The sequence below is a fragment of the Amia ocellicauda genome, chromosome 8 (genome assembly GCF_036373705.1).
Source record: "Amia ocellicauda isolate fAmiCal2 chromosome 8, fAmiCal2.hap1, whole genome shotgun sequence".
Taxonomy (NCBI): Eukaryota; Metazoa; Chordata; class Actinopteri; order Amiiformes; family Amiidae; genus Amia; species Amia ocellicauda.
This window is the reverse complement of record NC_089857.1, coordinates 17,609,969-17,622,835: the sequence shown is the minus strand read 5'-3', so window position 1 is coordinate 17,622,835 and position 12,867 is coordinate 17,609,969. Positions and strand designations below refer to the sequence as shown.

General features: G+C 37.7%; 1 protein-coding gene across 2 annotated transcripts in view; it reads right to left on the bottom strand.

The window, feature by feature from the left end:
* LOC136755550 (bone morphogenetic protein receptor type-1B) overlaps positions 1–12,867 on the bottom strand; it is a 121,228-nt gene that overhangs the window by 13,413 nt on the left and 94,948 nt on the right. The gene's annotated exons all lie outside the window — the stretch shown is intronic.

The following is a 12,867-nucleotide window of genomic DNA, read 5'->3' as shown; positions in this document are numbered from 1 at the left end:
TGTAATGTTCCCTGGATAATTTTGATCATGTAAAATGTAGCTTACAGGACACAGAAGATCTGCACCACTTATATACATTTTACTATCCTAAAACAATTAAGGACAGAAACAGTCCGTGAACAAGACGGGGGTAATGAATTGAGAGTAATTATAATGTCTCAAAAAAGATGACTTAGACCCCGTCCACATTTGAGCTTTATGCCGTCCCAGGCCGTGTGAAAACTAGCCCCGCTTTTTGACGCGGCCCGACTGAAAGCGTCAGTGCGTGACGCGGCTCAAGCCCCGCCCCCAGAGACGCCGCTTCCCGCCAACGCAGAATAAACGCAATAAACGCAATAAACACGGTCACCGAGAACAGCGCACACGACTTCACAGGACACAGTATTGTCTGAATGTCATATCGATCTATAGCCTTAAATGTACTGATGCATTTCGCTAGCTCACATCTTTATATATATATTAACAAAGTATAGGCTAAGTAATTAGTTATAATGATGTAAACAGTTCAAACTACTCGGTCCATTAAAATAAAAGTGTGTAGCTGGTAAACTTGCTATTGTTTTTTCTTGTACTAAGTATGATTGAAGTCTGAAATTTAACAGGATGCATTTTACATGTGAAAATTGCATTGTGAAATTGTGAACGGGACCAGGAAACTTTATTAATTATCCGAATTTTGCATTAAAACTATATAAATGTAACCAAAGCAGGTTTCCATTCAGATCAGTGCATTTTAAAACGAGGCCAGCTGTTTACTATGCAATCCGAAATGCAGTTATATTGAGCTGCAGGACAATCGCAAATGCCGGCGTTGCAGGTACCGACTGGGACGATGCAGAAATGAAAGCGCGGTTTACAATGTGGATGAAGATGAACGGAAGGAAGTGCACAGCGCTGCTGTCGGAGGATATCACTATAGACGCATCACAGAGGCTGCTTTCCATGGGTATCAGGATCGCCCGAGTAAATTAAAAGCAAAATAAAAATGCAAAGATCAGACTTTAAAAATGACAACACACGCAGTGATGTCCAGAGAAAAGGCTGCACTCAGAAGAAACACTGAGCAGCAGCTTGGATTGCATGAGACACATCGACCTGCAGCAACAGCACCGAAGAGACGGACACTTGAAGTACTGCTACTGTAATATATGATATGTACTGTGTGTGTGTATATACGTACACATTTTCAGATCATACATCTCAATAGGCTATTATAACTAATCCACACGATTTCTTGTGATTTAATGCGGATGTGCAACGAAATGTGCTTCGCTTTCGGGTGAATTGTAACAGCACTTTTAAACTTGCAGAACCGAAGACAGACATTTGAAAAGGGAAATATATGAATTAGATTCCCCATTGAACCAGCACATTTTTTTTAAATTATATTAGAAAGCTTTGGTTGTAAAGAGTTACTTTCAAAGAAAATGCAGAACCGATCAATAGCCTACATGCATGCATATTAATAAGTTGTGATTATATAAATACATCGCATACACCTGTAACAGATTTGTTTAATTCCCGGCATGCATTTCGTTTAGGCCTCCTTTTCACCCGCATGCGGACGGCTCTCTAAAATAAAGTAGGACTAAATCTGAGGTGGCCCGGGCCTTGCATACTTCTGAACTGTATGTTGGTGTAATGAAAAACTGCTTTTGCTTGAAGTCAATCAAAGCTTCCAGGAAGCCTTGCTGGGTAAATGACCATTTCCTATTGCTCTTCAGATATTCACACACAAGCATGTTGTGTGTTTTTCTTTCTCCAATGACAAAAGGTAAAGGGTTAATATCTGAGTTAGGGGAACATAATAATGTCTTTCAACAAACATGAACAAAAGCCAGTTCTGTGGCTCTGAAACATCGTTTTAATGGACAGAAAAATGCCCTTTGAATATAGCCCTTGCCAAAAGAGTTTCCAGACATCTGGCCCACAGAACATAAGAAAATAATCATATTAATAAAAACTGGGAAAGAACACACACCAGACACTATTTTTATATGGTATGAAGCTTTGTGGAATCCACTTAAATTGGACCACAAATGCCAGCACTGTTATTTTCTGTATTTATCTGGATTCTTGTGCACTAAATGTGGTAAGTATCCTGTGTTCGCAGGTGTAGAATTTATATTAATTTTGCTACAGCAGCTAATAGGAGAAGCGTCTGTATAACATGACCAGTGGGACTGATGTGGGACAGCTATGAAAAATACAACAACAAATACAGGAGTTCCCAGAGTTGTCTTCAACACTTTCAGATATAAAACATTTAAAAATAGTATTAATTGTATTATTATTATAATTAAAAAGTCAAGGTGCAGGAAAATGCTTATATTGAAACCTAATAAAAGTGTTTTTAAGTCTAAACGTATATTTAAAGTGCTCTTGATTAAGTCTGGATTAGAAGCATTTAAATTGAGCACAATGGACAGGTTTGCTAGATGCTGCACTGCAGGAAAGACACAAAAGAACAATTCAAATGCTTTAATGTGTATATTATATTAACTTTTCTCTGTAATCATCTATAGGAGTAACAATAAACAATTGTGATCCATGTGTGTTGTGATTCATAAACGTTTCAACAGTTCAAATTCAATTATAAATATTTAAAAACATAATTAATGGTCATATATACATGTCTTGAGACAAGCATGTTCTTGCCAAGAACTGCAACACACATTTTTCAGCCCAGATGTTTTTTATTGTTTAGTATGTAATAACTTACTAATTATTTAATGGTACAATACGCAATCTGTTAAGATCACGCAAAGAGTTTAAAAATGCAATATTCAAAGTACATTTTGAAAATGGACAGTATACATTCAAAAATGAATGGCATTTTTATTTTATTCTGTCATATATAACAAGTACCTTTTTACACCACTGTTATTTCTATAAGAAATAAATAAAACAATTGGTTTAAATAATAGCTTTACATAACATTTTAAATGTATTTAAGTTTATATTTACATTTACTAAATTGTGTGCAAATATTCACATTTTTGGAAAATTCAGTCTCCTTGCTCACTATTTAAAAAAAAAAAAGATCCCTTTAGATTATAGATTCCTTTTTAAATATTGTCAACCTGTGCTAGAGACTTTCCTTAACTGAAGAAAAAAGACACAAAGCGACAATGAATGACATAATATCACTGGAAACTGTTACAAGCAAACAGTTTGTTTCAATAAATATTATATAAACACTGGTTAAAAGTGGTCATGCATCAAAATACATAGTGCTTTAGAAAAAAAAACATCGATCTCACTAAAGCACTTGTTTCATTAATATCAGTCTGCCTATGCCCTATTGATATTTTCCATATTAACTATTTTCCAAAGTGTAAGATCTAGAAAAAAATAAAATAAATAATAAAGCCAGCAGTCAAATTCAAATCAGGTCTCTAGACATCAATAGTCAACTCGAGCTTTTGCACCAAAACACTTCAAACTTTTAAGTGAACACAAGTACTTATCTGGTAAAAGTGGTTTTGGAATTAGATGACTGTTGTGACCGTGCTTATGGACTTTACAGAAACTTTAAGATAAGGGCCATTGGAAACTGCCAATTTGATGTTAATCAAAATGGAGTACAAACAATACTTTTAATCATGGGGGCAAAAACTGCAGGCAAGAGCAAGAAGCTACACTGAGCCAATAGACAAAAAATATAACACTCTATTTTTGAAGAACGCAACTTGCAAAACCAGAATATTGCCTCAAACTAACTAATGACCTCATCTTCAAATGGATATGTCTGTACTACAGACAAAGCAATACGAATTATGAACCCCTCCCAACTGTATTAAAAAAATAAATTACAGCTATCAATGTATACTACACAAACAAACCGAATGAAGAAAAACAAGTGTTGTGAGGTTTACAGTGAAGGCGGTGTGTGGGAATAGAACTGATTTGCATCCTTGGTAGCCTGTTTGCACAGCTAAGAAAAACTGAAAGCAAAAACACTGTGATGCATCAATATTACTCAACTGCTGGGGAGTTTGTTTCAATAAATATTACATAAACACAGGTTCAAAGTGGCCATGCATCAAAATACACAGTGCTTTAGAAAAAAGATTGATCTCACTAAAGCACTTGTTTCATTAATATCAATCTGTTCTATACACTTTGCAGCTGAATGGAAATTGTTCAATTCCTGCTACATTCTTGGCACATGTGTATACCTTTAGCAGACAGGTGATGGATTCTATTTTAAACATATTACTCAATTAACAATACCATTTATATTTCAACTTGGAATATCTGTAAACATGAACTGTAAATGAAGCAGTGATTAATAACACACGTGAATGTAGCACGTGAGCAGATTCAATTACATGTTAGGTGAAGATACAGAGACGGTAACTAATTGTGTGTGTGTGTGTGTGTGTGTGTGTGTGTGTGTTTGTGGGGTTGAGGGTGGGGTTATGCGGCTGGGAATATTATGACAAATCCATGCCATTGAGACTCATCTGGGTTGCCACCAGCTAACAAGCAAAAGTAATTCATAAAATTAAAACATTAACCAGACTGGGGACTATGGATTATGCTCCCTGTGAGTACTAAGCATCAAATCAGGAATTGTGAAAAATAGCCAGTAGGTTAAATAACTTCTTCAAGCCTCTATTTTCGCTATTAAATTGTCTGCTTGAAACATGACCAAGGCAATATATGGCAGGGTAAGGCTCTCCAGTTTTCAATGTGTGAAACGGAGAACTGAAAATATTTATAGTTTCCTTTTGCATTAAAAGTAATGTGGTTATACAATTTTATAATACCATTAAACAGCCCATATATAAATTGTAAGTGTACATGTATATATGTATAGATAGATATGGTACACACTTTAAATTAAGAAGTAAATATATACTTACAGTTCTAATTAGAAGCTTATAGTGTAAAAATGGGTCATTAAAGTATCTTTCCCATGTCTCCTTTACTAGAAGTAAAGTTGTATCTAATCCAAAGAAAGGGTGAGAATCTTGTTCTTAATCAATGAGTGTCGGATGGAGAAGAAAAGAAAAAAAAAAAAAGAAAGGTAGTCCAGGCAGGCCCTTATCCGCAGCCAGACTAATATGAGCAGGTCACAAAGAAGGCACTACTGACAGACTCTATTTGACATATGGCAAGTAAACATTGTGTTTCAACAGCAGGCGAAATTTCTCTGCAGCACTCTGTAATTAATTGCCTTTCACGAGGACGACAGTAATCAATTTTGACCGCAGACGGCGGGGGTACCAATTGTTGAACACACTTTCGGCAGCTAAAAGCATTTCAGTGTTTGAAAAACCCTGTTCCTATCTACTCACCTCTGTGGATGGAGGGCAAGAACGCACTCAGCTTGCGTCCTCCAGCAGAAGCACTAAAGGCATGAGCCGGGAACCTTGGCTTACAGTCAAGTTGGACTTTTTTGGGCCCAGGGCTGCCTACTGTATCAACTGTCAACTTCCCAGACTTAAAAGGACATGGTGAAGGTTCAAGCGCAATCACTGCATTTTTCCACACAGAATGTGTGCTCACATCCCATTTCACACATGAAACCTTTTAGCTGTGCGCTCACCTCCCCTTAAAGCCAGACTCACAGGCAGAATGCTGTTAGTAATAGCAATTGCACATTTCACAAGCTTTGCAAAGCAGAAAATAGTTCCAGCAAAGCATTAAACAAATGAAATGAAATAAAGCTAATTATTTCCAAAGTTATCTGATTTCTGTGGCTTTACATTTAATTGTGCTTATTCAGATATAAAAAGAGAGGCACATTAACTAGCATTAATAGGAATACACGAATACAAGGTAGGAAAACAAAGGTAGGAAAAATGAAAAAGTCCTTACTTTCTACCCTACATCTCCTATCTGGATTTGTGTGTCGCAGAAACACAATGAAAAAGGGTTCAGGACTCCAGGAAGGTATGTGAGGAAATTACTTTCTTGAACAACACAGTCAGGAGTATTAGCACTGGCTGCTAGTATCATAAAGAGTTCATCAATGACTTGGGCTTTAAGACTGAACTACTGCAATGCCCCTAGGGCTTTTTAATTTCTGTATTAATTCTGGGGGTTTCACATGCTGTTCTGGCAATTTGGAGATGACTGGGACCCCCCTCACTCTTCTATAGCTTCTTGTGTAAAGCAATATTATTTCAGAACAAAGTTTCACATTTAAGTTTGTTAGGTTTGGTTGTAAAAGAAGCCAAGAGCTGTCTGGAAAGTATTCAGGAATTTCAAATTTAATTTAACTCATTACAAAAAAAAAAGACTCAATACATGGGTACTGCTCCCCAAATTCTGGAAATTAATACAGTGCTTTGTCAATTTGTCAGTTTTGGTTTAATGAAAAAGGATATCAGTACCTAGAATTCACAGCTTTCAGTTCATGGCTGCTTTTCAAGACAAAGACAACTGATCCCTTGGTGTAAACTTGTGCACCTCCGATTGTCACCTGAGTCCGATGCACACTCTCACACTCTCTATCAGGCTGGAGAAAAATGCTACTGCTGCTCGATCACTGCTGGACACGGATGTAATCTTTTGACAAAAGATGATATGCGAGTGATATGCCCCTGCTACAGTTACAACACACTTCCACAAGAACCATGATTTAATCTCTTCAAACTTGAAAGAAACCACCAACGGGAAATGTTACAACACATTTATTAATACCATCAAAATTAAAGCCGCAAAAAAATAGAAACTGCAAAGCTTAGACAATGTTTACAAAGGGATTTGAGAAGAGCGTATTGGTCCTGAATATATTCACAAGAGAAAAACAATGGAGAATTTGAAAGAATGTCTGTGTGAAATATAATTGAGAAGTTTTAATAGTGACAGTGGGGTCTAGAAAGCCTTGAACTAAATAAAATAGACAGGCAGGAAGTTCCGCAGGGAAGAAGACAACCCGCTCCTGCCACCTGCATGAGGAGACATGGCCCTAGTTTGCCCTTTTCACAGTTCACCCTCTCTGGTGCTCGCTCCCCATGACTGCTGAGGAGAGTCATGTGACGTGTCATAGAGCTGCTCTAGGATTTGTTGACAAAACAGAGACCCAATTGCTGGAATAATCCCACACCTGTGAGCTGTTATTCAGCGGTAAAAGAAAGGGGTCGGGGGGGGGGGTGTTCCGGACAGCGGCCCTTTAATACCGCTCAGCTGTTTTCTCGGTAACGGCTTCAGAATCTTTTAGACTTGTGTCCGGAAAGCTATTTATCCGTAGGACAAAGCGCATGTGGTGTGATGTGTTGGTTAGAGGTGAATCATGGAACCCAAATATGAAGTGCAAAAAATGACGAGATTAGAGTTAACCAATAGTGGAATTTGTAACACCCTCCTCTTACCTGATAGCAATGTTTACAGATGTTTTGAGATGGGTTACTGTAACCATCCAAAATAAACTAGGGAAGGTACTTTTTTTTTTTTATCCATGCCACACAAGATAATAAATTAATTATAAAATGGGTTCATATAGGTCCTACAGGGAGTGCCTAAAAATGTGGACTTTTCTAAAGAGTTTGAGAAATGGTTGGGGCACGGGGAACTTTAGTGGGAAACCATGAATGTTCTTGCTGAATTGGGGCATCTGGTTACCCTATGATTTCTACTACAACTGTTGATGTTGTTGCTATTATTATTAATAACGAATTTAAAAGTAAATGAAGAAGAATGCATTATATAACAACATGATTTCCATGACGGAGTATCTTACCAAGTACTGATACCTTTTACCACAATTTTGACATATTCTTCTCTTTTCAGTCAGTCGCATACCTTCAAGGCTTCATGTCTAGACAGATTTAATTTTAATTTTGCTACAAAGCTAAGGTTACACTACTTGAGAAACCAACCCATAGCTTCACTATGCAAGGGCACCTCTGTGAACAGCTGGTAACCTCACTCTGGGTAAACCCGTGTGCAGCTAGAGCAGGATGACAGATCCCAGCCGGATGTTGCAGTGCCCCGCTCAGGAATGTGCTGGACTACGTGGGCAAAGCATAGTCTTTTGTGTTGCAAATTTCATTTAGGCCCTGGTTAGTCAAAGTATTGTAAATACATGGTGGTTTGGTGAATGTTGTGTGTGGCTAGTGGTTGTACTGGGAATTATAGTTTTTATTTTGTATATCTTTCCCATCCACTGCTCTCTCTCCTATCTGTTTTGCAGTTTTTCTTCTCTCACCTCTCTCTTTGACCTACTTTTGCTCTTATATCCTTTCTTTCTAACCCATGACTATTTGTCCTCACCTCAATTTCCTCTGCAAGAGGGGAACCTACTGAAAATCTGGATACTGGCTGTCTTGGGCCCAATGGTGTAATCATATTTTAAATGTTTTTAACTTTTGATTATTGACCTTCTTTATATAAAGAAAGAAATCTGATAGGTGTATGGTTGCTTTGTTATTTTATTAATTAAAAAGTGATTCTACCAATCATTGATAGACGTCAACACTGAGTTCAATAGATCATTGTATTACCTGCTAATACAGCGCCAAGTAGACTTTTATAAAGGCTTTGTTTTTTCACTGCTATGATACTATATAGATACACCCTGCCTCCCTTTCTCCCTTGATATTTACCATTAATAATTTCTTCCAAAAAGACCTTAAAACTAAAATCAAAACACCATCCACACTCGCCAAAACAAAATATAAATAGATACGTTTCAAGGCCGCCTTTTTTGTGGAGAGTACATTAAGAGCATATTTATTACATCCTGCAAGCAAACCTTGTTCGACAAGATTTACTTTAGAACGATTGATTGCAAGACCGAGTCAGTGCTGATCCTTGCCCTGTGATTCTCATGGGGTAATTTCAGACTGATAGAAGGCTTATGTCAGGATCAGGGTAGCTTTCAGCTCCCAATTAACACAGCCCAAGTACTAAAAGCCTTGCCTTGTAGGCGCCACAGTGTACAAACTCGCCTGCCATTTCTGGGAGCTCTTGTTAGGTTTTTAGATTTCGGAGTCTCTACATGGAGCCATGGAGTGCAAGCATCGGACCCATTAATTATGACTGGTCATGTCAAAAGAGGCAGTGCTGACTTGTTTAAAGAACTTCTTGGCCATAAACACAGCCCTGCAAAGCCATTTATTGGCTGCTTCAGATAAACATTAGGGTCTCTTTGATAAAATAAGTTGTGAGTTATGCTTCTCTTTTGACAATGCTCTCTCGGGTGAAAAGGAAAATATGGCAGTTATTTTATCTATCTATCTTTGTTTTGGTAATGTCCCATGACGTAGTGGATTCATTTCTGGTTTAGGAGTGTTACTCGTAAATGGAGTTTGGAAAATGTATCTGACTCATTCCTAGCTAAAGCCACACATTGATATGTGAGAGGTAAATGGAGATGCTTTCCTCCACTGGAGAACATTATATTTTGGAATTGATGTAGGCTTATTCACCATGCATTGAACCCTTTTACTGGGAACCCATACAGAGACCACCTGAGCTAAATCCTTTCTTCTGAGCTTATACTATCATGATAAGATTTGCCTGAAAAGGAAACCATCTAGAAAAGCTGAAGCTTCAGAGTAGAGCGATGCATTTTCATTTTGTTAATTCAGATTCATTTACCTTCTATTTATTCTGCCACTCATGCATATTTTATATCCGTAACTCCTCTCAAAACAAGACCATTCACTCAAAGTGACTTGTACACTGGACGGGACAACCGTGTTATTTAGTGTTACATTCTGCTTTCTCTTTATAAATAACACCTTTAGGCCTTTAGGAAGTTATGCATCATTAACCTTGTGGTAAAACAAAACACAAAGTTCAATGCATCTATGAGGGAGGCTTTCTTTAAGGAACCTTTTTGTTTCATATCTTTGATGACAATGATAGATAATACCCACTCAGTCAACAGTGCCTATAGACATGGGACCAGTAACATACACTGACATCAAACAAAAAGATATGCTTGACAAAGCCTTACTCACCGTATGATTTCCAACTTAACATTTCTATCGGTCTCTTCCTGGTATTGCTAGCAGCTGAAGCACAGTGAACCAACTAAGATATATAAAGTGGAATTTAAAGCTTTATCAAATGCATTGCCAAACAAAAAGTAAAATGTGACTAATGCTTTTATATGATATTTTCTAATGCTGAACTGGGATGAACAGCATTTTCTGAGTTTATTTTATTGACCGTCACTGTGACTCTCATTTACTCTCATGAGGGCTCACTTCTGGATAAAAACACTAAATAATAATAATAATAATAAAACATTCCTAATGAAAGAAAGAAGTAATTTCAGTCCAGTACTTCAAAATGTTTTACCACTGGGCTTGTAACAAAATACTCATATGGCACTTTGAGTATTTGAGAGGTGATTTTAGTCATAAATGTGCAAGTCTCTTCATACTTTCTACAAAATGAAACTTCAACGTGTAAAAAAACAAACAGGCTCTTATAAAATGTCAGACAGAGCTTTTATAGAATAACTACTACTGTTGTGTGTCTTTGGATGGAGACAAGATGGTATAACTTTAGGGTGTATCCTTCATCAGCAGCCACTGGGAAACTGTTACTGAGGAAATAATTGATTTTCAATAAAATGTATGCTGAAAATCAGCCAGGATATGCACTTTTCACCTGCTCGTAAAAGTAGATTTAATTTAGTGTAACCTTTCCAGAGACACAACCATCCCTCATTTGAAATATTGCAGTGTAGAACCAGAAATTAATAAGTCAAGTATTAAATTATCGTATGTTTCAATAAACCATGCAACAAATGCAAATCTATATCAAAATAGTTTTGTGCTTACCCACAGTGCTGTGAAGTAGATGGCCACCTGAAACTGATACATGCATTTCACTAGGCTGATTTCAATGTCACAGTTTTTAAAAACAATGAAGAATCAGTGAATAGCTGATCCTTTAACTTGGAACGGATCCTGACAGAGTGCAAGAGAGTAAAAATGAATTGGTAAATTCAAGACTTGATTCAATACTTCTCTACAGTAGCTCCCCCATGTCCTCCTATATCAAGTTTCTCATGCAATGTCTAAGGCATGCTTCTACGATTAAGCTAGGAAAACAAAGAAACCTCAGGCTTTATGTGTAAGAATGGAAAGTTTGTTCGGACAAGAGCGCCTTGCATTTTTCAGCCCCTCCAGGGGAACAGATGGGTGTCTCAGTGGAATACGGTTGTGTGCATTAGGGGGAAAACTCAACACTTGGTGTCGTATCTTCCGACATTGACAAATTTGTTTGTAAAACACTGGAAATCAATATGTGCATTAGTGAGAAATCCCCATCTATCCCCCTCACCTACTGATTCGGTCTAACCTCAGTCATTTTAGCAGCACATAACTGATCTCCAGCACTCACTGCAGATGCGCAAGACCTTTTCACAGATTGTCATGGAGCAAATCAAAACCTGCCCCCGTTTGCATGTGCACATGGCAGGCGCTTTTCAAAGCCCTATCTGGAGGTCAGCGGGAAAGAGCACACAGGTGCGTGTTGTGTCAGTGACTGGGAGCTCCCAAGGTTAGACGGCAATCTGATCCTCTCCCTTGACACATTCCTCTGGGCATTACACAACTACCCCCAAAGTCCTTTCAGGCTAATGGGAAATCAGTTTTAAAAACAAAACAACACACTTGCCCCTGTGAGAAACAACCACTAGAAAAAAGATTACAAAACAATCAAGCTGAATGTGTATTTTTATCATATTTGTATTTATAGGTGATAGTACTTATTTAAAAACAAAGAAACTGCAATCTTATGCACTGAGAGATAGTTATAATGCAGCTGAGATTACACGAGTCACAAAACATAATATTTAATGGAATATAATGCACTGTAAATGGTAAAGCACTTTCCATAAAAAAAACTGCTTTGCAGATAGAGTCCCCAGCTAAGTGACTCGGAGCAGTAAGGTGCATGACAATTAATTATAAAGGGTATTTCTGTAGTTGTGCATGTGAAGAGAATGTGTTTGGACTCAGAGGCAAATATAAGGTGGACATCAATTTAAATGATTTGCTTTATACTGCAATCAGTTTATTCTAACTTGTTAACAGAAGAACCGAGAAGATGCTTTGGTCAGCATTCAACCCCCTGTTTAAATATGGCAAACAATGAGTACACGGAGCGTTGGATTTACACACTGGCCTTTCACCCCTGTAGCCCCTGGTCTATTTCAGATCAGGTTACGAGATGAATGAGCTGTGCGGCCTCCGATATCTTCACAGGGGACTGTCACTAAATCACTGCAGCCCAGCCACTGCAATGTAAATGCCCCTGCTGTCTACAGTCAAAATGCAGTTGCAGTGCAATATGGACAAGTCAAAACGTATCTATAAATAAACAATACATACTTCATGCCCTTGTGTACAATGTGGCCTTACACCAAGTTCCAGAGACTGGCTAAATCACAGACATAACTGTCAAGAGACTAAGATTTGTCTTCGTAACACATTATATATTTATATATAACCTCTGAATGCATGATTGTCTAGCTGCAGATATGTATCTGGACTGTATCTAGACATTTCTCAAAAGGGCTGAGTTTGATTCTCTGTTATTGCCCAGTTCCTCTGACTTTTTCTTCACTTCAATCCACACAATGAAGACCTACTCTACATGCCTGAAATGTGCTGAGATGTACCATCTGCTTCATCATAATGGATTTGCTACACTGGATGTTTTGCAAACTACTTTTCTGCATTGTGGACACGGTTTACATCTCTATTGGGCAGATAGACCTACATTGGAGAAAAACAATTTGCAATATCTGGTTTCAAACCAGTTCCAAAGCAAAAATTGAATACGGGCCAGACAATGAAAGCTACTGAATAGTAAAATACATATGGCATGAATTCCTCCTTGTATTTCAGGTGTTTTAGCAAAGACAAATTGGTTTAATCAATTTCC